The sequence below is a fragment of the Bos mutus genome, chromosome X, assembly GCF_027580195.1.
Source record: "Bos mutus isolate GX-2022 chromosome X, NWIPB_WYAK_1.1, whole genome shotgun sequence".
Classification (NCBI taxonomy): domain Eukaryota; kingdom Metazoa; phylum Chordata; class Mammalia; order Artiodactyla; family Bovidae; genus Bos; species Bos mutus.
In genome coordinates this window covers 50237916-50259891 of record NC_091646.1, presented here as the reverse complement: position 1 = coordinate 50259891, position 21976 = coordinate 50237916, and the positions used below count along the sequence as shown (strand labels likewise).

Sequence of the window (21976 nt, the reverse complement as noted above, 5' to 3'; positions counted from 1 at the left end):
TTTTACATACACTAACACTGAAAGCATGCCACAAATGTTAAGTAAAAAATACATTCCAGAACATATGTATGATAATTCCATTTGTATTTTGTAACATGTAACTACAGACAGGATGGATGAATAGATGAATGGAAGGAAGGAGGGAAATGTTTCATATGGGCAGGGAAAATGTCTGAAAGGGGATACAAATTTAATATTGTTACCTGTGGGAAATAGGATATGGAGAGGAGAATGGATTACTTATACGTTATCTTTTATTGGGTCAAGTAATAAAAATGTAGTCAGATCCCTAAGCACACCAACATTTCCAAAGCAGGTAAGAAAGAAGTTTAAAGCAGATCAAAAGGGAATGGCCAGAGAAACTGGGTAAAGTATATTTTAGTGTACCAGAGATAAGGTAGGAGAGAGAGAAAGGTAGCTAAAGGTTTTAAACATGGAAAGAAAGAGCTACTAAAACTAAGAAGAGGGAGGTGTACAATAAATAAAGAGCATGAATTCTTGAAGAAGGTCGAATGACCAATAGATGTAAAAGAGAAAAAAGTTTCACTCTTACTTACTGCTAATAAAGATTTTTTTATGTTTGCCTATCAATTAAGCAAAATTTTAAAGACAATATTCAATTTTAAAAGGGAAGATGTAAGAAGTACTCTCACACTTCGTTAGCAAATGCAAAACAGTTTTGATCTAATAAGGACCTACTGTATAGTATAGCATAGGGAACTCTACTCAATACTCTGTAATGACCTCAATGGGAAAAGAACCTTAAAAGAAGTAGATATGTGTATAACTGAGTCACTTTGCTGTACAATAGAAACTAACACAGTAATTTCACTCTACTCCAATAAAAATTAAAATAAATAAATTTAAATTTGATTTATAAAAAACCAAACTTCATACAACTTATCACAATTGCAATTAAATCATTGATTATAAAATATGTTCCTTTTTAAAACATATACTCCCTGATTGAAATGAGTTCTACTCCCAAAAAAGGGCATCATCTACCTTTTTATACACTCCATCTCAAGCACCTAGTCTAGAAACTGGCACCCTGTTGACTCTCAGTAAATAAACCCACGCATGCATGCATGCTCAGTTGCTGCAGTCGTGTCTGACTCTTTTCGACCCTATGGACTATAGCCCACCAGGCTCCTCTGTCCATGGGATTCTCCAGGCAAGAATACTGTAGTGGGTTGCTGTGCCCTCCTCCAGAGGGTCTTTCTGACCCAGGGTTCAAACCCGAGTATCCTGCATCTCCTGCACTGCAGGCAGATTCTTTACCACTGAACCACCAGGGAAGCCCAAATAAACCTATATTTTCTGAAAAGTGACAAGCAATAGTTTAAAGACTCTGATACTAAAGTTATTAGAAAAAATATTTATTTATTTATTTGGCTGTTCTGGGTCTTAGTTGTGGCATGTGGGATCCAGTTTCTTGATCAGGGATCGAACTTGGACCCCCTTGCATTGGGAATGAGGAGTCTTAGCCACTGGACCACCAGAGAAGTCCCACTAAAGCTATTCTTATGCCTGAGTTGACAGAGATACAAACAAGAAACAATGCAGAAGTCAAGGAAATTTTCCATCTCTTATGAATTGTTAAACATCAAGTTAAGTTTAGATAGACACAGATATGAAAGCCACAGTGGTCCGTCACTTCAACTATTCTGGCAGCACTGTCCAATTTCCTTCTCTCTTATATTTCTGAAACAGCCATCCAGAAATGTCCCCCAAACTAGTCTCCACTTTGTTCCTATACCTGGGCTGATGAGGGCTTCTGGAGAGAATGGATACAGAGTTCTGTGACTTCAAGTTATCCAAGCCTCTCTGGGCTCACTATGATGTGGCAATCTGGATGATTTGCTGGTAAGGGGCTCCTCTATTCATCCTTCTCAAATGCTGTTCCAACCCATCACCACTCTCATCAGTTGGGATCACCTCCAAAATCCTGTCCTTCCACAGCTCCTTCCTTCTTCACAGCTCCAACAATTCTGCTCTCATTCCCTCCTGCCTCAATGGAAGCTCTCTTTCTCGAAGACCCATCTTTTCACCTCTTTCATGCCGAAGCCCCCACCCTCCTTCATCCTCCAAATCAATCAACCTGGCATCAATCAAGCTCTGAAACGGATTCATCTCTCTCCTATATTTAAAAAGAAACAAAATTAACATTTTCTTCTCCCCTGTGCTCCACTGACTATGGGAAACACTCTCCCTCCCATCAGAGCCAAGCCTCTTCAAAACGTATATCATATTCCCTATCAGTCCCTCTAAATGCTACTCCCAACCCTCTACAATCTGCCTCTCTCCTCCTGCTGCATTGATATCATCACTGACATCCTAATTGCCAAATCTAATGAACATGTTTTTTAAATGTTTTATAGTATGCTTTATCTAATTACAAGAGGGGTACACATCACGAACAAAGTTACAACTATGGCAGACTAAAGAGAAAAAAAACTCGCATTGTGTAATAGACAATGGGTAAATATCCCTAAAAAATAGTGTTCTTATAAATAAATGAAATATATAATCCAAAAGAGAAATGTGGGAAGGCTATTGAGAGGAAGTCTCAGGAAAAATACAAGTAGCTAACACACATGAAGATACTCAGCCTTACTAGTGACCAGATAAATGAAAGTTAAATCAGTTAGATACTATTTCTCATTGTCAGATTGGCAAAAATTAAAAAGACTGTCCATCCTCAGCAAGGAAATGAGGAAAAGCACTCTCAATGGAGAGTGTAAATTTCTTGGACGCCACTTTTCTGATGCCTATTCACATTTTTTAAATGTGTATGTCCTTTGACCCAACAACTATCTTACTAGAAAGCTGTCCAGCAGAAATACCTGTGTGTTTACCTAGCTCTACATACATCATTGAGCACTGTGCAAAGATGCTTATTGCAGCATGTGGTGGCTTGGACTAGGGGGATAGGCAGAGGAGATGGAGACGTGGCAGAATATAATAACACGATGGACAGGATTTGCTGATGAATTGGGTATGGGGCGGGGAGAGAGAATGAGAAGAATCAAGGGTGACTGTAGGTTTTTGGTTTGAATGGATGATGGTGTCATTTTACTGAGACAGGGGAGGGTTGAGGGAAGGAACTAGGGATTTGAGAAGACTCGAGTCCTGTTTCGGAAACAGACTCAGAGACATAGAGAACAGACTGGTGGCTGCCAAGCAGGAGGAGGTTGGGGAAGGGATGAATTGGGAGTTTGGAAGTAGTGATGCAAACTAGTATATGCTGCTGCTGCTGCTAAGTCGCTTCAGTCGTGTCTGACCCTGTGCGACCCCATAGATGGCAGCCCACCAGGCTCCCCTGTCCCTGGGATTCTCCAGGCAAGAACACTGGAGTGGGTTGCCATTTCCTTCTCCAATGCATGAAAGTGAAAAAATAAAGTCAAGTCACGCAGTCGTGTCCGACTCCTAGTGACCCCATGGACTGCAGCCCACCAGGCCCCTCCGTCCATGGGATTTTCCAGGCAAGAGTACTGGAGTGGGCTGCCATTGCCTTCTCCGAAACCAGTATATAGAGGATAGATAAACAACAAGGACCTACTATGTAGCAGAGAACTATATTCAATTATCCTATGATAAACCATAGCGGAAAGAATGTTTAAAAAAATAATGCATAGGGAATTCCCTGGTGGTCCAGTGGTTAGGACTGCACACTTTCAATGTCAAGGGCATGGGTTCAATCTGTGGTCTGTGAACTAAGATCCCATAAGCTGTGTGGCAGGGCCAAAAATAATGTGTGTGTGTGCGCCTATATATATAACTGTATAAATATATATATATATATGTATGTATACATAGCTATATATATGTATACCCAATCACTTTGTTGTACAGCAGAAATTAACACAACGTTGTAAAACAGCTATATGTCAATAAAAAAAATTTTTTAAGGAGTATTGTTTTGGCCATGTTAAGTTTGAGATGCCTATTTGATAGCCAAGTAGGAATGCTTAATAGCTCATTAGATCTATGAGGCTGCAGCTTAGAAGAAAGGCTTGGGACAGAGACATAAATTTTGGAGTGACAGAGGGTATTTAAAACCATTGGGCTGGATGAATGTTTCTAGAAAGATTCTGGATAGAGAAAAGTCCATGGACTGAGCCCTGGGTCACTACACTATATCGAGAAGTTGAGGAGAAAAATTGAGCAGAAGAGGTTGGGCAGAAGTTTTTTGTACAAACCAGTTTCAGAGAAGTTATCATTCATTAAATGGTGGAGAATCACATATTTACCAGCGTATCAAGAGTCCAACTCCTTCCAGCCTGTCTTTGGAAAGATTCTAGCCTTATTTTTTTTTTTTTTCTGAATGTTTTGAAACATTTAAATAGAACAGTACTTTTTTCCTTTCCTGTTACATAGTGGTTCCCTCACATGGTATAATTCTCCTAGTATAAAACTTGTCAAGTACCACACAAGCAGTAATCAGCAATGGGTTTTTCATAAAGTTAATAATCCAATAAACACATCATGCCTAAAAGGCTAAGAGTGACTTGAAGCCAGAACCTTAATTTGTTAGGCCATCTTTTATTCTTGTGAGCTGTTCACTTCCCTATCACACAGCAACTTTCTCCAGCTTCTTACTGAGCTCACTGGATAAAGGCCTTAAGACATCTGACAAGCCATACCCCTCTTCCTAGTGCGGACCACAAGAAGCACAGCATCTTAACATTTCCACCTTAAATTTTAGAAGTTTCCATCCAGAGACTCATGCCATAAAAAAAAAAAAAAAAAGAGAGAGAGAGAGAGAGGAAGTACTTCCAAGGAGGTCAAAGTTGTCATCAGGCATGCAATCACAAAACAGAATTGTATGAGAACTGGGCCTGGGGCAGACTGAGGACACTTAAGTTTCTGGCCCCGGAGAACATAAAAGAGTGCCAATTCCTACAATGGTGATGTCATATATTAATTTATTTAACAAATATTAGCAAGCACCTACAATGTGCCAGGCTCTGTTACGGATGCTGGGGTCCACTGGTTAATGAAACAGACAGCAATCTCTGCCCACATAGAACTTACACTATGGAGGGAGAAGAAAAGAAAAATGAATAAGAAAGAAAACAAGAAAAGAAAAAGAATAACAAGAAAGAAAAATGAATAAAATACACAAAATATTACATTAGAGTAATAAGGTAGGGAAGGGGCATATATCAACAGAATGTTCAAGGAAGGACTTAAAACTTTAAAACTTATTTAAATAAGTTTAATTAGGGTGGTTAGGGATGACCTCACTAAGGTGACATTTAAGTACAAAGTCCTAGCTGTAGATTCAAGTGCCTCAAAAAAGCGTCTTCTGTACTTCAGTCCCATCATCACCTGACCTAAGGCCCTTGAAGGACCCTTGAAGGGATGGTATCCCCAGGTCCTTGTACAAATATTTGTTAATCTCTTGTGCTCAAGACAAAGGGAGCTCCAAGATCTAGACCTTGTCTTAGATTACAACCTTCGAGATGGAAAACCAACTGTGGTCAGCACGTACTCAGTCACTTAGTCATGTTTTGACCCTATGGACTGTACCCTGCCAGGCTCCTCTGTCCATGGGATTTTCCAGGCAAGAAAACTGTCGTGGGTTGTTATTTCCTTTTCCAGGAAAATCAACTGAGAGAAGTTTTAAGAGATTTTCCTGAGGTGTAAACAAAGAGTTTTAGAACACAGAATAACTGGAAATTCTGCTTAGGGGAAGGAACTGTGTGTTCAGTAAGGTTGTCCCAAAGGAGGTGACTTTAGAGCTAAATCTTGATGAATAGGAATTAATGGCAGGGAAGTGGGTACAGGTGACAAAGTTATCGCTTCAGGGAAAAAAAAGAGAGAGAAAAGAGAGAGAGAGAAAAAAAAAAAAAAAGAGTACTTTAAGCAAAGACCCAGAGATGGGATCAGGAGAGAAATTTTCTCATGGACTGTTCTTCCCTAAGGTAGTCCATCCATTCCATGATAAAACAAGCCCACACTAAGCCTCAGACATTCTGGCCTGGCTGTTGGGAAATCCTTACCACTTTCCACACCCTACCTAGTGGAAAAGGAAAAAATTGAGCCAGGCACACATCCCTAGAATCAAGGGTCACCTTCTCTAACTTTAGGACAATTCCCTCTGAGCAGATAGCCCTGGAGGTTCACTCACCTGGGTACATGGGGCTGGGTTGGGGGGATGTGCTTATAGTGGCAATGTGGCAAGCATTCCCACAGTGGAAGTGAAGTGGGTGAGCCATCAGTGAGGTAAGTGCTCCAAAGTCTCTGCAGTCCCTCTGAGGTGGAATCAAGGACCAAAACTTAGGCTTCAACTTGGAAGGGAAATTTTTCATCACTTAGCCCTCATCTGTGAGCTATTTAGTGTTCCTAACCTCATGCGAAGAGCTGACTCATTGGAAAAGACTCTGATGCTGGGAGGGATTGGGGGCAGGAGCAGAAGGGGACGATGGAGGATGAGATGGCTGCATGCATCACTGACCCGATGGACGTGAGTCTGAGTGAACTCCGGGAGTTGGTGATGGACAGGGAGGCCTGGCGTGCTGCAATTCATGCGGTCGCAAAGAGTCGGACACGACTGAGTGACTGAACTGAACTGAACTGAAAAATCTAAGACAGCAGAGTTGGTATGATAGGGGAGAAGAATACAGCTCAGCTGCAGTCAGATGACCCAGCTCTGGCCCTAATCAGTTGGGTGATCTGAGACAAGGTACTTAAACTCTCAGAGTCCCCCTTTCATTATGTTGTTGTTGAGTCACTAAGTCATATCTGACTCTTTTGCCATTCCACAGAATATTAGGCTGCCAGGCTCCTCTGTCAGTGGGATTTCCCAGGCAAGAATAGTGGAGTGGGTTGCCATTTCCTTCTCCCTGGAATCTTCCCGACCCAGGGATCGAACCCATGTCTCCTGCAATGGCAGGCAGATTCTTTACTGCTGAGCCACCAGAGAAGCCTGAGCTTTCAGGCTTATAATTGTGGTACCTCACACATACAGTTAACATTACGATTATGTGAGGTAATTATATAAAGAACTTCTCACAGTGCCTGGCTCAATGGATTCTAACAACCCTGATTAGTAGCAGCTTTAAGGGGAAAAGCTCAGAAAGCATCAATCAGAAATGTCACATACACTCACAGACCTCCCTGTGAGTGTATCCCTGAACAGGCCTCCAAACTCCATTTCACTGCTCTGACTTAGTGAGAGGCACCTGAAATTGTGCTATCAGAAATGTTCATCCCCTGCCAGGAAAAGTCTCACAAGCCAAGTTGGTGGTCTTTTAATATTAGAATTCCCAACAGATGAAAAAAAAAAAAACAAAAACACCCAACAACTACAGCCAAAAACTTCATTAGGGCCTCAGCTCTTTGCATTAACCATTGTTCTCTCCACAGACCATCGGGTAAACACATAAGACCATTAACACCTTAAAATTAGTGGACTTATGAGGGGTGGGGAGCTGAAAGCAGAAAAGAAGCCAAGAGGTACAATATGTACTGAAGACTAATTTCTGCAACAAATGTACAAGGTCTAGGATCAACCCTGCCCAAAGCAGTATTCTGGAACGCTAGGTCCTCTGGTCTTGGAGAAGCAGGCAGGATACTTCAGGAAGAAAAGTTTGGTTAATTAGAAACATGACCTGTTCCAGTCACCAAAATTCTAACCCAATGATTTTAGCACCCAAAAGTCCAACCATCTTATTCAACGTTAAGGGTTGGAGGGACATCTTTTCTACCCCTTTACAAACCATCACAGATGGAAATGTTCTATGTCCCTTCTGAAGGCTCTGAGGACCCTCCTTCAGAAGCGTACCTCGCTGACCGCTGTAAGTTGTCCTTTAGTGGCTAAGTCGTGTCAGACTCTTGTGCGACCCCATGGATTGTAGCCCATCAGGCTCCTCTGTCCATGGGATTTCTCAGACAAGAATACTGGAGTGGGTTGCCATTCCCTTCTCCGGGGGATCTTCCCGACCCAGGGATCCTGCATTGGCAGGCAGATTCTTTACTGCTGAGCCACCAGGGAAGCCTAAGGGTGGCAAGATAAAGAGGTTCAGCTCCAGAGCACACAGCCAGGTCCTCAGCCCCAAGCGCAGAGGGTGCCCACTGAAGCAGGACTAGGGGCCAACCAGCCTCCAGCCTTTACCTGCGGTGGATCCGCGGAGACCAGGGAAGTGGACGCCGTGAGGGCCGAGGTCCGGAAGCAATGCGGAGCCCAGACACCGCAGAAAAGGTGACTCGACGCCTGGGAGGGCGTAGTTCCCGCTAGGAGATCAGCCCCTCCCCTGCCAACTAGGGCCAGCTCCCGGGAGGGGCCCCGGTTCCCAAGGGCGGGAAAAGCCGTCCACACTGGAGGAAGCAGAGCCCCGACGGAACAGCCCTCGGCTGCGACGAAAGGGCCGGGGAAAGGGCTTGGAGACTAAGGCACTGGGACAACCCAGAGGGATGGTATGGGGAGGGAGGAGGGAGGAGGGTTCAGGATGGGGAACACATGTATACCTGTGGTGGATTCATTTTGATATTGGCAAAACTAATACAATTATGTAAAGTTTAAAAATAAAATAAAATTAATTAAAAAAAAAAAAAGGTAAAACAAAGTGGTGGGGAGGGACCGCCCAAGCTGACGGGAGTCAAAGCGTGGGGGTGCGGTCCGCCCAGGCCGACGGGGCCAAGGGACAGAGGGTAAGCTCCGGACAAAGCGAGACTGGGAGACCGGGAGGGGGGAGGGAAGAGAGCAGGTCCCCTAGATGGGGGTGGGGGCGCTTAGGCAGTGAAAAGCGGCTGGGGGCCCAGGAGGCGTCCCAGACCGAGTGCAGAGGGACGGCTGTGGGCCATGGACCTACCTGTCACCTGCAACAGGTGCCACGAGAGGGTGAGACGTCCCAGTGCCGGATTCAGGGAAGAGTCTACCGCTCCGGGAAAACCGCAGCCCCGCTCCAGGCAGCCAGCCCTTCTCACCCTCCCAGGAGGCGGAAAAAGCTGCAACTTTCCCTGGAGCGGGGAGGAGCTGGACTCTTAAAGGGGCCGCACAGCACTCCGGGCTCCATGAAAGGGGGCCACGCCACCCGCCACCCGAAGGGGAGCTCTGAGGACCAAATCCTTAAGGCACTGGAGGGATGCGGTCCCAGGTTAGCAAAGGGAGCTTGACGACTGACATAGGAGTCTGACTAGACCTGGGTTTCATAGGTGGTCCCTCTCTCAGATGATACATCATGTCTCTCTTCCCTTCAGCTGAGCCACAAATTGTTGTGTACTTCTAAGAAGCGAAGACTCTCGACCATATAATTTGGGAAGAAAAAATACGATGCTATTCTGATCCTTTGACTTTGTTTTTTTATGGCAAATAAAAGTGTCTGTCCGAAACAGAAACGTTTTGGGGAAAGGACATAGACTAAATTCACACACAGACACAACTGGTTAAAATATTCAGCTCACTAGTAATCTAAATGGAGTAAATTAGAACCATAATGAAACTCTTCAGCAACAGTTTTTGTTTGTTTGTTTGTATAACACTTAATGAAGACAAAGTGGCCACACAACAAGCTCTTTCATAATTGCTAGGAGGAGTGTGTTTTGGCTTAAAACCCTTTTAGAAAGCATGTGAGCAGTATATATCAATAGACATTAAAATGTTTATATTTACCCAATAATTATAGATTCCTCTCCCCAGTCTCCCTACTCCCCCTCATTCTTCTCATCAGCTATTAACCAGGCTCAAGTCCCTTCCATCTGTCATCAGCAATTAAACATGCTCAAGTCTCTGTCACCTTGAAAAAAAATCCTCCCTACACACTAGGTACCTCTCTAGCTCCTCTTTATGGGCAATTTCTATCCCCTTCTTACTCAGCAATTTGGCTTCCTTCCCCTCAACACTCCACTGAAACTGCTCAACAAGATACTCAACCAATGAACTCTGTGTCAGAAAAGCTATATTAAATAAATAAATGCAGTGTTTTCCCTGCTTATCTTGCTTGACCTCCCCCCTACATTTAACACTGTTAACCATTTCCTCCTCCTTGAAAGTCTTCCTGTGGCATCTATGATGCCGCACTCTTGCTTTGCCTCCAAACCCTTTGCCCTCTCCTCGGTCTCTTTTGCAGATTCCACTTCTGCTATCTAGCCTCTGAAAGCTGGACATTCTCAGGACTAGGCTACCTATACTCTTTCCCTGTATGATCTTTCACTCATTTGGCATGAATTACCATCTATATGACCACGTCTGTAATTTTATACCTCTATCCAGACTTCTTCACTAAGCTCTGCTTTCTTGACATTTCCACTTGGATGTCTCAAACTCAACACATCTGAAGCTGAACCCACCATCTTTTCTCTTAAATTTGCTCCTCCTCCTTATCTCAGTAGCTGACAACATGTCACCCTAGGCAGAAACTTTGCACCAAGCATAGTACCTGGCAAACAGTAAGTCCTCACTAATATTTGCATATAATGAATGAATGAATGTTTCCTAAGGAAACAGAAACGTACACAAAATTTTTGTAGAATGATGTAAATCCCAGTATTACTTAGAATAATAAAATACTAGAAAAAATCCTTATGATTCACAGTGATAAGAGAACAGACCCTCTATGATTTCAATACCTTTAGACCATGAATCTCTGCATCTTGTTCTATGTCCCTGGATATATTCCAGTGTCTCCTGGTTTATATAGTCTGTGAGAACTCGAATAGAATTTGTTTTCTAATGTTATGTGAAAATTGTTTAAAACTTAATTATGTTGAAAAAAATTCTTATGGTTCAAAGGTTAAGTAACTTATAGTATAGTCACAGAATATTATATAAACAATAAAAATTATATTTACACATAATTCCTAATGACAGGAAAATGTTTATACTCTAGGATTAATTGAAAGTATGTGCTGTACTTACTTGCTCAGTGATGTCCGACTCTTTGCAACCCTATGGACTGTAGCCTGCTAGGCTCCTCTGTCTGTAGGATTCTCCAGGTAAAAATACTGGAGTGGGTTGCCATGCCCTCCTCTGGGGATCTTCCCAGCCCAGGAATCGAACCCAGGTCTCCTGCATTGCAAGCAGATTCTTTACCGTCTGAGCCACCAAGGAAGCCCTGAAAGTATAATACAACTTTAATATAAGATATGATCACAAGAATTAGTGGAAACGAGTGGAAAAGGCTAAAAAGAAATGCGGAAAATAGTAACAGTGGCTGTCTCTAGGTGGTATAACAAAATGAAGTTTTTGCTTTCCTCCTTTTTTTGTATTTTCAACTTTTTTTTTCTTATTTCTATTGACGTATAGTTGATTTACATTGTTGTTAATTCCTGTTATACAGCAAAGTGATTCAATTATACATATATATATATACACATTCTTTTTAAAATATTCTTTTACACTATATTTTTTCTGTGACTGTGGTTTTCAGTCTGTCTGCCCTCTGATGGAGAAGAATAAGAGGCTTATGGAAGCTTCCTGATGGGAGGAAATGACTGAGGGGGAAACTGGGTCTTGTTCTGATGGGCGGGGCCATGCTCAGTAAATCTTTAATCCAATAAGATTAAAAATCTTTAATCCACAGCCTTGTCTAACTCAATGAAACTATGAGCCATGCCATGTAGGGCCACCCAAGATGGACGGGTCATGGTGGAGAGTTCTGACAAAACATGGTGCACTGGAGAAGGGAATGGCAAACCACTTCCGTATTCTTGCCTTGAGAACCCCATGAACAGTATAAAAAGGCAAAAAGATAGGACACTGAAAGATGAATTCCCCAGGTCTGTAGTTGCCCAATATGCTACTAGAGATCAGTGAAGAAATAACTCCAGAAAGAATGAAGAGACAGAGCCAAAGCAAAAACAAAACCCAGTTGTGGATGTAACTGGTGATGCAAGTAAAGTCCAATGCTACAAAAAGCAATACTGCATAGGAACCTGGAATGTTAGGCCCATGAATCAAGGCAAATTTGAAGCGGTCAAATAGAAGATGGCAAGAGTGAACATCCACATTTTAGCAATCAACAAACTAAAATGGACCAAAACGGGTGAATTTAACTCAGATGGCCGTTATATCTACTACTGTGGGCAAGAATCCCTTAGAAAAAATGGAGTAGCCATCACAGTCAACAAATGAGTCCGAAATGCAGTACTTGGATGTAATCTCAAAAATGACAGGATGATCTCTGTTAGTTTCCAAGGCAAACCACTCAATATCACAGTAATCCAAGTCTATGCCCCTACCAGTAATGCTGAAGAAGCTTAAATTGAACAGTTCGATGAAGACCTACAAGACCTTCTAGAACTAACACCCCAAAAAGATGTCCTGTTAATTATAGGGGACTAGAACACAAAAGTAGGAAGTCAAGAAATACCTGGAGTAAGAGGCAAATTTGGCCTTGGAGTACAAAATGAAGCAGAGCAAAGGCTAATAGAGTTTTTCCAAGAGAACACACTGGTCATAGCAAACACCCTCTTCCAGCAACACAAGAGAAAACTCTACACATGGACATCACCAGATGGTCAATTCCAAAATCAGATTGATTATATTCTTTGCAGCCAAAGATGGAGAAGCTCTATACAGTCAGCAAAAACAAGACCGGAACTGACTGTGGCTCAGATCATGAACTCTTAATTGCCAAATTTAGACTTAAACTGAAGAAAGTAGGGAAAACCACTAGACCATTCAAGTGAGACCTAAATAAAATCCCTTTATGATTATACAGTGGAAGTGACAAATAGATTCAAGGGATTAAATCTGATAGAGTGCCTGAAGAACTATGGACGTAGATTCATGACATTGTACAGTAAACAGGTATCAAGACCATCCCCCCAAAAAAAGAAATGCAAAAAGGCACAATGGTTGTCTGAGGAGGCCTTACAAATAGATATGTGAAAGGCAAAGGAGAAAAGGAAAGATATACCCATTTGAATGCAGAGTTCCAAAGAATAGCAAGGAAAGAAAAGAAAGCCTTTCTCAGTGATCAATGCAAAGAAATAGAGGAAAACAATAGAATGGGAAAGACCAGAGATCTCTTCAAGAAAATTAGAGATACCAAGGGAACTTTTCATGCAAAGATGGGTGGGTACAATAAAGGACAGAAATGGTATGGACCTAACAGAAGCAGAAGATATTAAGAAGAGGTGGCAAGAATACACAGAAGGACTATACAAAAAAGATATTTATGACCCAAATAATCATGATGGTGTGACCATTCACCTAGAGCCAGACATCCTGGAATGTGAAGTGGGCCTTAGGAAGAAGCACTACCAACAAAGCTAGTGGAGGTGATGGAATTTCAGTTGAGCTAATTCAAATCCTAAAAGATGAGGCTGTGAAAGTGCTGCACTCAATATGCCAGCAAATTGGGAAAACTCAGCAGTGACCAAAGGAGTGGAAAAAGTCAGTTTTCATTCCAATCCCAAAGAAAGTCAATACCAAAGAATGCTCAAACTACCACATAATTGTACTCATCTCACACACTAGCAAAGTAATGTTCAAAATTCTCCAAGCTAGGCTTCAACAGTATATGCACCATTAATTTCCAGATGTTCAAGCTGGTTTTAGAAAAGGCCAGAGATCAAATTACCAACATCTTCTGGATCATCAAAATAGCAAGAGAGTTCCAGAAAAACATCTACTTCTGCTTTATTGACTATGCCAAAGCCTTTGACTGTGTGGATCACAACAAACTGTGGAAAATTCTTAAAAGAGATGGGAATACCAGACCACCTGACCTGCCTCCTGAGAAATCTGTATTCAGGTCAAGAAGCAACAGTTAGAATTGGACATGGAATAACAGACTGGTTCCAAATTGGGAAAGGAGTACGTCAAGGCTATATATAGTCACCATACTTATTTAACTTATATGCAGAGCACATCATGGCAGAAAGGAAGAAGAACTAAAGAGTCTCTTGATGAACATGAAAGAGGAGAGTGAAAAAGTTGGCTTAAAACTCAACATTCAGAAAACTAAGATCATGGCATCTGGTCCCATCACTTGATGGCAAATAGATGGGGAAACAGTACAAACTGTGACAGACTTTATTTTTGGGGGCTCCAAAATCATTGCAGATGTTGACTGCAGCCATGAAATTAAAAGATACTTGCTCCTTGGAAGAAAAGTTATGGGCAACCTAGACAGCATATTAAAAAGGAGAGCCATCACTTTGCCAACAAAGGTCTGTCTAGTCAAAGCTAGGGTTTTTCCAGTGGTCATGTATGGATGGGAGAGTTGGACCATAAAAAAAGCTGAGCCCTGAAGAATTGATGCGTTTGAACTGTGGTGTTGGAGAAGACTCTTGAGAGTCCCTTGGACGGCAAGGAGATCCAACTAGTCCATCCTAAAGGAAACCAATCATGAACATTCAATGGAAGGAGTGATGCTGAAGCTGAAACTCCAATACTTTGGCCACCTGATGTGAAGAACTGACTCCTTGGAAAAGACCCTGATGCTGGGAAAGATTGAATGCAGGAGCAGAAGGGGACAACAGAGGATGAGATGGTTGGATGGTATCACTGACTCAATGGACATGAGTTTGAGTAAACTCCGGGACCTGGTGATGGCCAGGGAGGCCTGGAAGGCTGCAGTCCACAGGATCATAAAGAGTAGGACTCGACTGTGTGACTGAACTGAACTATATTTTTTAAATTTTAATTTTCAACTTTCTTATAATGAGCAAATATGGCACTGATGATATAAAATTTTTGGAACAACTTTAAAAGGGAAAAAAATTTATTTTAATTCTAACAGACAAAATGGCAAAATTCAGCTTCCAGGCTCTCCCTTATTTTTCTTCCATACTTTAGTCCTTTAGTACCCTGCCTACAGCCTGAAGTGTGAAGAAGCCACTTCAAAAAGGAAATCCTTTTGTTCTGTCTGGCTTTGCCAACTCAGCTCACAAAGCCTGCTGCTCAGCCCTGGGCTATGAATGTGTTCAACTCCCTATGCTGGCCTGTGGGGAACTCAGACCAAGCACTTCTCTGCTTCTTCTTTGCAGGTGGTCTTTGGCAGAGCTGGAAATACCTTTATCCAGTAGAGAATTCAGAAAATATTTAGTCCAATCCCCTTGTTCCTCAGTAATAGTATTTTGTGTTCTTACTTCTTTCTGTATATGCACTTTCTTACTCTCCAAGGTCTACCTTATTAAGGAGAATGTTAGGATCTGACTCCTTTACTCTAAGACAGTCTCACGAACCAGCTACAAATACACAGGGACAAACATAAACGATGAACCAAAACAGTTAGTCAATGGCCTATTTACACAGATTCCATGCCTTACAAACTGCTGTCTATTTCTGTTTGAGCCTCCTTGTTTGCCCCAAGGATACTGTGCTTAAATCTTATACCAAATATTGTGAGGGGTCCAATGCAAGCAAACCCAGACACTCACAGTTCAGTTCAGTTCAGTCACTCAGTCATGTCCGACTCTTTGCGACTCCATGGACTACAGCATACCAGGCCTCCTTGTCCATCATCAACTCCCGGAGTTTATTCAAACTCATGTCCATTGAGTCAGCGATGCCTTCCAGCCATCTCATCCTCTGTCATCCCCTTCTCCTCCTGCCTTCAATCTTTCCCAGTGTCAAGGTCTTTTCTAAGGAGTCAGTTCTTCACATCAGGTGGCCAAAGTATTGGAGTTTCAGCTTCAGCATCGGTCCTTCCATTGAATACTCAGGACTGATTTCCTTTAGAATGGACTGGTTGGATTCTCCTTGCTGTCCAAGGGACTCTCAAAAGACTTCTCCAGAACCACAGTTCAAAAATAGCCAGACTGGTTTCCCAATTGGCTACAGCATTTTACATTCCCATCAGCAATGTATGACAGTCCTAAATTGTCTACATCCTTGGTAACAGTGGTTATTATTGGGTTTTTTTTTTTTTTTTTGATTAGACATTCCAGTGGATGTGAAGTGGGTTTATTATTGTAGTTTTGATTTGCACTTCCCTAATAACTAAAAGGGAGAAGGCAATGGCACCCCACTCCAGTACTCTTGCCGGGAAAATCCCATGGACAGAGGAGCCTGGTAGGCTGCAGTCCATGGGGTCGCTAAGAGTCAGACACGACTGATCGACTTCACTTTCACTTTTCACTTTCATGCACTGGAGAAGGAAATGGCAACCCACTCCAGTGATCTTGCCTGGAGAATCCCAGGGACGGTGGGGCCTGGTGGGCTGCCGTCTATGGGGTCACACAGAGTCGGACACGACTGAAGCGACTTAGCAGCAGCAGCAGCAATAACTAAAGATGTTGAGCACATTTTCATGTATTTACTAGCCATTGGTATATCTTCTTTGAAGAAATGCCTATTTAAATCCTTTGTCCATTTCTAAATTAGATTATTTGTCTTTTATTATTAGTTGTAAGGGCTCTCTATATATACTACTTATACTCTTGAAAAGAGAGGATGGGTTGAGGGAAGGGAAAAGGGAGAAGGACATTCTTAGAAGAAGTGGCATGGAGTTGAATGCAGATGTTAACAGCAGGTTTTGCTGTTTGATTCAAGAGGAGGGTTGATATCAGGGTTAAATGTTCTGAATTTTATTGAGAATGGGTCCTTTGTGATTATGGCCAAAATAAATAAATGCAGGACTGGTTTATTCTTTGAGGGTTGGTAACTTTTAAGAACTATTCAAAGATTTATTCTGAGTGGTCATTCATTCTCATAAAAGCATTTCTGAAGGAAGGAAATCCATTATTTACCAGGCTATGAAAGCAAAAGATAGGGGTGCCTTGTTACAAAATGTAATGACCTATGTGTTTTATTTTCCTTTGCCACTCTAGCAATGTTTGATGCTATTGCCCGCTTCTTACTTATTTAAGTCTCTTCTCCTATGAAAGTGACAAAGTGTTAGTCACTCAGTCATGTCCAACTCTTTGCAACCCCATGGACTGTAGCCCATCAGGCTCCTATGTCCATGGGATCCTCCAAGCAAGAATACTGGAATAGGATGCCATGCCCTCCTCCAGGGGATCTTCCCAACTCGGGGATCAATCCCAGGTCTCCTGCATTGTAGGCTGATTCTTCACTGCCTGAGCCAGGGAAGCTCTCCTCCTCTCCTATCATTTCTGGAATATCATAGCTTCCTGGTTCTCCTCTCTCTGTTTTTCTTACTCTTCTCAGACCACACTTTGTCTGCCCACACTTTAACATTCAAGGCTTAACCATCACATTTACTCAGGAGAAATCTGTGGGCACTAACATTTACTGCTGCTGCTGCTGCTGCTAGCGACCCCTGGACTGCAGCCTACCAGGCTCCTCCATCCATGGGATTTTCCAGGCAAGAGTACTGGAGTGGGTTGCCATTGCCTTCTCTGCTAACATTTACTAGTACTTATTAAATACATTGGTTTTGGGAGCTGGAAATGCAGCAGTAAACAAACAAAGATCTTGCACACACGGAGCTTACATTCTAAGTCAAAGAACAATAAATAGTAGCACAGTAGCAAACACACATCACACTTACTATTATTCCAATTACTATTCTATTAATCTAAGACACACACATACACATTTAGTCCTCACAAAAAAATCCTGTGATATAGATACCATTACTACTCTCATTTTACAAATAAAAAAACTGAGGCACAGAGAGGTCAAATGGTTTAAGTTGGGATTTGAAAAATGGCTCCAGAGTCTATGTTCTTAACTAGTATTTTATATTGCTTCTCAATTATAAATAATCACATCAAATAAGTACTAAGAGGTAGCTAAACTGGTATTTCAATTATCATTACTCACCAGTCACCTCCCTTACATCCAGGAGAACTCTAGAAATTAATTCGAGGAAGGGAAAGAGAATGTTTAAGAGGATTCATGGGAGTAGAAGGCACTATGGTTCCCCTGTTAAGTATGTTAGTCACTCAGTCATGTTCTTTGCGACTCCATGGACTGTAGCCCACCAAATTCCTCTGTCCATGGGATTCTCCAGGCAAGAATAATGGACTGGGTTGCCATTCTCTTCCCAGGGGATCTTCCCAACCCAGGGATGGAACCCACATCTCCCACATTGCAGGCAGATTCTTTACTACCTGAGCCAGGGAAGCTCTGTTGAAAGCAAGCAAAAAGGTCTCAGGTAAACCTTTCAAGAGGTGAGACTGGTATCTTAATCTCAGGTTGAAGGCTTGCTGCACTACAGAAATGTTTAGGCCTGCCTATGTAGCCACTAAAGCAGGAAGGGTTCGTGGGAGAACTTAACATATGTCCTGTGGTGTTTGAATAAGGGAAGCTTGTGCTTGACTTTTACCTGAAGAAAACTGAAGGCAGAAAACTGGTTGAAGTTGTTCACAACAGCAGGACAAAGAGAGAGGTCTAGACTTCCAAGGGACCATGTTTTCTATGGGCCAGGTAGTTTCTTTAGAATGTATCTGGCAACTCCAGCAGAAAAATGAGGATCCCATGAGGAGAAAGTTGTGTGAGCAAGAGCCATAGGGGAAGACAGTCAGTGTATATTGTTCCCATCAGGAATGGCACGGGGAGGAGGTCCACTAGGGGAATGGGAAGTGAAGGAGTCTCTGAAGAAACCACAAAAATACATTGCAAGAAAAGGCAGTGCTGGGGCACTGATAGCCAGATTACACCAGATCCACTCAAAGATCCACTCAATTAAGCCTCACTGTCCCTTTAAGCAGAGAAGGCAATGGCACCCCACTCCAGCACTCTTGCCTTGAAAATCCCATGGACGGAGGAGCCTGGTGGGCTGCAGTCCATGGGGTCGCTGAGAGTTGGACATGACTGAGCGACTTCACTTTCACTTTTCACTTTCATGCATTGGAGAAAGAAATGGCAACACACTCCAGTGTTCTTGCCTGGAGAATCCTAGGGACAGGGGAGCCTGGTGGGCTGCCGTCTATAGGGTCGCACAGAGTCGGACACGACTGAAGCGACTTAGCAGCAGTAGCAGTCCCTTTAAGACTCTCTCTTCCTACCTACTGGGACTGTCAACACTAGAGGAATGTGAAGCAGCAGAGCAAGTAGGGCAGGAAGGAGCCAGGAGAGTGAAAGAACAGACTAAGTCACTTTTCTTCATTGAAGATCTGGGGGATCTCCAGTCAACTGCACTGGAGGTAGGGGGATGAAGAAGCTTTAAATTGAATGTGAGAAAAATTTTTAATTTTGAGTGGTTGAACTCTGTAATGCCTATTGATTATACTATTGTAAATATCTGAGAGTAACCTAAAAGCTAACGGGTCACATATGTAACATAATGTGCAATTGTAATGTGTTACCAAATGAAAGCAGGGTAAAGGAATAGAGAGTGATGAGGTGATATTTTACGTAAGTTAGTGAAGGAACACTTCTCAGAGGATGTGATACAAATAAAGTGAAGAACCAGGCCCTAGGAATATCCTTAGCCCTCATCCCTTTTCAGTATACACATTCTCCTTGGACTATTTCATCCATTTCCATGGCTTGTTTCTCCTGATGACTCTTAATCTTGAATCTTTACCCTAAATTCTCTCCTGATCTTCAGGCTCATATATTTAATGTCTACTAGATATCCCCACCTCAGTGATCACAACTATTTCAAATTCAACTTCTCCCAAATTAAACTTCATCTGCCTTCCAAATCTCTTCTATCCCCAATGTTGTCCATCGTAGTGAATAGCATACAAATAGCACAAACCAGAAATTGTCCCCATACCTAACTCATCCCCAGATCCTATTGTTCTCATCACATAAACAAATCTTGAAATCCTTCTCACTGCCACTACCCTAACTCAAGTCATAATCATCTCTCACTTGGACTACAATAATAACCTCCTGACTGGTCACCCTACTTCCAATCTATCTTCTACTCTGCAGCTAAAATAATCTTCCTTAAAGTCAAACAAGATAACGGAGAAACTCAATGGCTCTTGATAGTTCTCAGAGTTGTCTTTCATGTGGCTTAGAGGGACTTTCATGATCTGCTTCCTATCTTTTTTTTTAATTTTCAATCAGCTTTATTTTTATATTCTCCAAGTTTTTGTTAAAGGGTAGGCTCTCTTAGCTATTTTTTAAATGTTATTTATATTTTTAGTTGGTGGAAAATAGTTTTACAGTTTTATGCGTTGGTTTCTGCCAAAAAACAACATGAACCAATCAAAATTATATAAATATATATATATAAAAATATATACATTTTACCATATATATATAAATATATATATTTATATATATAATATATTTATTTATATTATATATAATATAATATAAATAAATATATTTATTTATTTATAAATAAAATATATTTATATATATATATATATGGTGTGTGTGTGCTCAATCGTGTCCGACTCTTTGCAACTCTATGGACTGTAGCCTGCCAGGCTCCTCTCTCCATCTGATTCTCTAGGCAAGAATACTGGAGTGGGTTGCCATTTCCTTCTCCACGGGATCTTCAGTACCCAGGGATTGAACTGGGATCTCTTGCAACTCCTGCCTTCACAGGTGGATTCTTTTACCACCGAGCCATGTATATATCCCTTCCCTCCTGCCTCCTAGTTCTTACATGCCATCTCTTCCACACTCCTTGTTCTTGAATGCTCCTCTCCCAATCAACCTAAATGATCTGCACTTCCAACCAAACCCCAAATTCTCTTACGTCTCTTCCATCCTCCCTTTATCTTTGCCAGGCTAATCCTTTCTCATCCTTCAGCTCACATATGATCTCTTCTGGAAAGCCTTTCCTGTACCCCACTAATATGGGTGCCTGACCTCTGGGCTCCCACTGCCCCACAGCACCTTCTATATATCTCAGTCACAGCACTCACTCCATGGCATTCTCATTGTTCAAGTGGTGGACCTTCCCATTAAAACGTGAGCCCCTTGAGAGCAGAACCTATGTCTTATTAATCTCTGTATCAGTAAGACCTGAAATATAACACAGGTTCTCTTTCAAAGTTCAGAGTGTTCCTCGCCTGAATTCTTCTTTTCTTCATTCTTCCTTGCCCTTTAAATTACCAATCCCTCCTAAAGATTTCATTAGCTTATCCTACAGGATGTTTGTGTGCTAAACAGCTAGCAGATTCATTTCTCCTAGGTTCTCAAAGTTGCACCTTGTCCCACAGGACATTTGGCAATATCTGGGGGTACTTTTGGCCAGCACAACTAGGGGAAGGAATGAGGTGCCACTGGCATCTAATAGGTAGAGGCCAGGGATGCTTCTAAACAACCTGTAGTATACACTGGAGTGGGTTGCCATTCCCTTCTCCAAGGGATCTTTCTAACCCAGGGATCAAACCCAGGTCTTCTGCATTGCAGGCAGATTCTTTACTGTCTGAGCCAGCAGGAAAGCCCCCAGTATACAGCACAGCCCACCACCCCCACCCCCACCCCCGCAACAACAAAGTAGTATCCAGGTGAAAACATCAATAGTATGGAGGCTAAGAAACCCCACCCAAGGGCAAGCAAAGCCCACATCTCTGGTGGAATTTCTAGCCTTGTTTTTCTTATGCTGAATTACAGAGCTGCCTATGAAATCCAGTCCTGTCTTCTGGGGTCTAAGATAACAATGAGGAGGAAAAAGGAGTCATAAAGATGAGGTCCTTGTGGTCCTGGGTTTTCCTGGATGAGCAAAACCACATTTCAGTGTGTGTTAAAACTCATATTTGGGAAAATACTTTCTCTACAGGGAGATGTACCATTCTACACATGGCCCAAAGCGCTTTAACTAGATTCAGAGAACTCTTTAGAGCTACTGTTTTTGGCTTTACATGCATATCTCTTTTAATCCTCACAATAGCCCTATAAATTAGGCAATGTTACTATCTCCGCTTTACAGATGAAGAAACTGTGGCTCAGAAAAGTTACTGCTAAGTCGCTTCAGTTGTGTCCAACTCTGTGCGACCCCATAGACGGCAGCCCACCAGGCTACCCCATCCCTGGGACTCTCCAGGCAAGAACACTGGAGTGGGTTGCCATTTCCTTCTCCACTGCATGAAAGTGAAAAGTGAAAGTGATGTCACTCAGTTGTGTCTGACTCTTCACGACACCATGGACTGCAGCCCACCAGGCTTCTCCGTCCATGGGATTTTCCAGGCAAGAGTA

At 42.2% G+C, this 21976-nt stretch overlaps 1 protein-coding gene across 8 annotated transcripts in view; it reads right to left on the bottom strand.

Moving 5' to 3' along the window:
- SYTL4 (synaptotagmin like 4) overlaps window positions 1-21976 on the bottom strand; it is a 98901-nt gene that overhangs the window by 57895 nt on the left and 19030 nt on the right. For 4 of the 8 annotated variants that reach the window (XM_070366432.1, XM_070366433.1, XM_070366434.1 and 1 more), the window contains one exon: window positions 10865-11060. The gene's annotated coding sequence lies outside the window, so the exon portion shown is untranslated. Of the gene's footprint in view, window positions 1-7792; window positions 7973-8122; window positions 8235-8819; window positions 8975-10864; window positions 11061-21976 lie in introns of those variants that run through there. The other 4 variants (XM_005901008.3, XM_070366436.1, XM_070366438.1 and 1 more) reach the window with 4 other exon arrangements.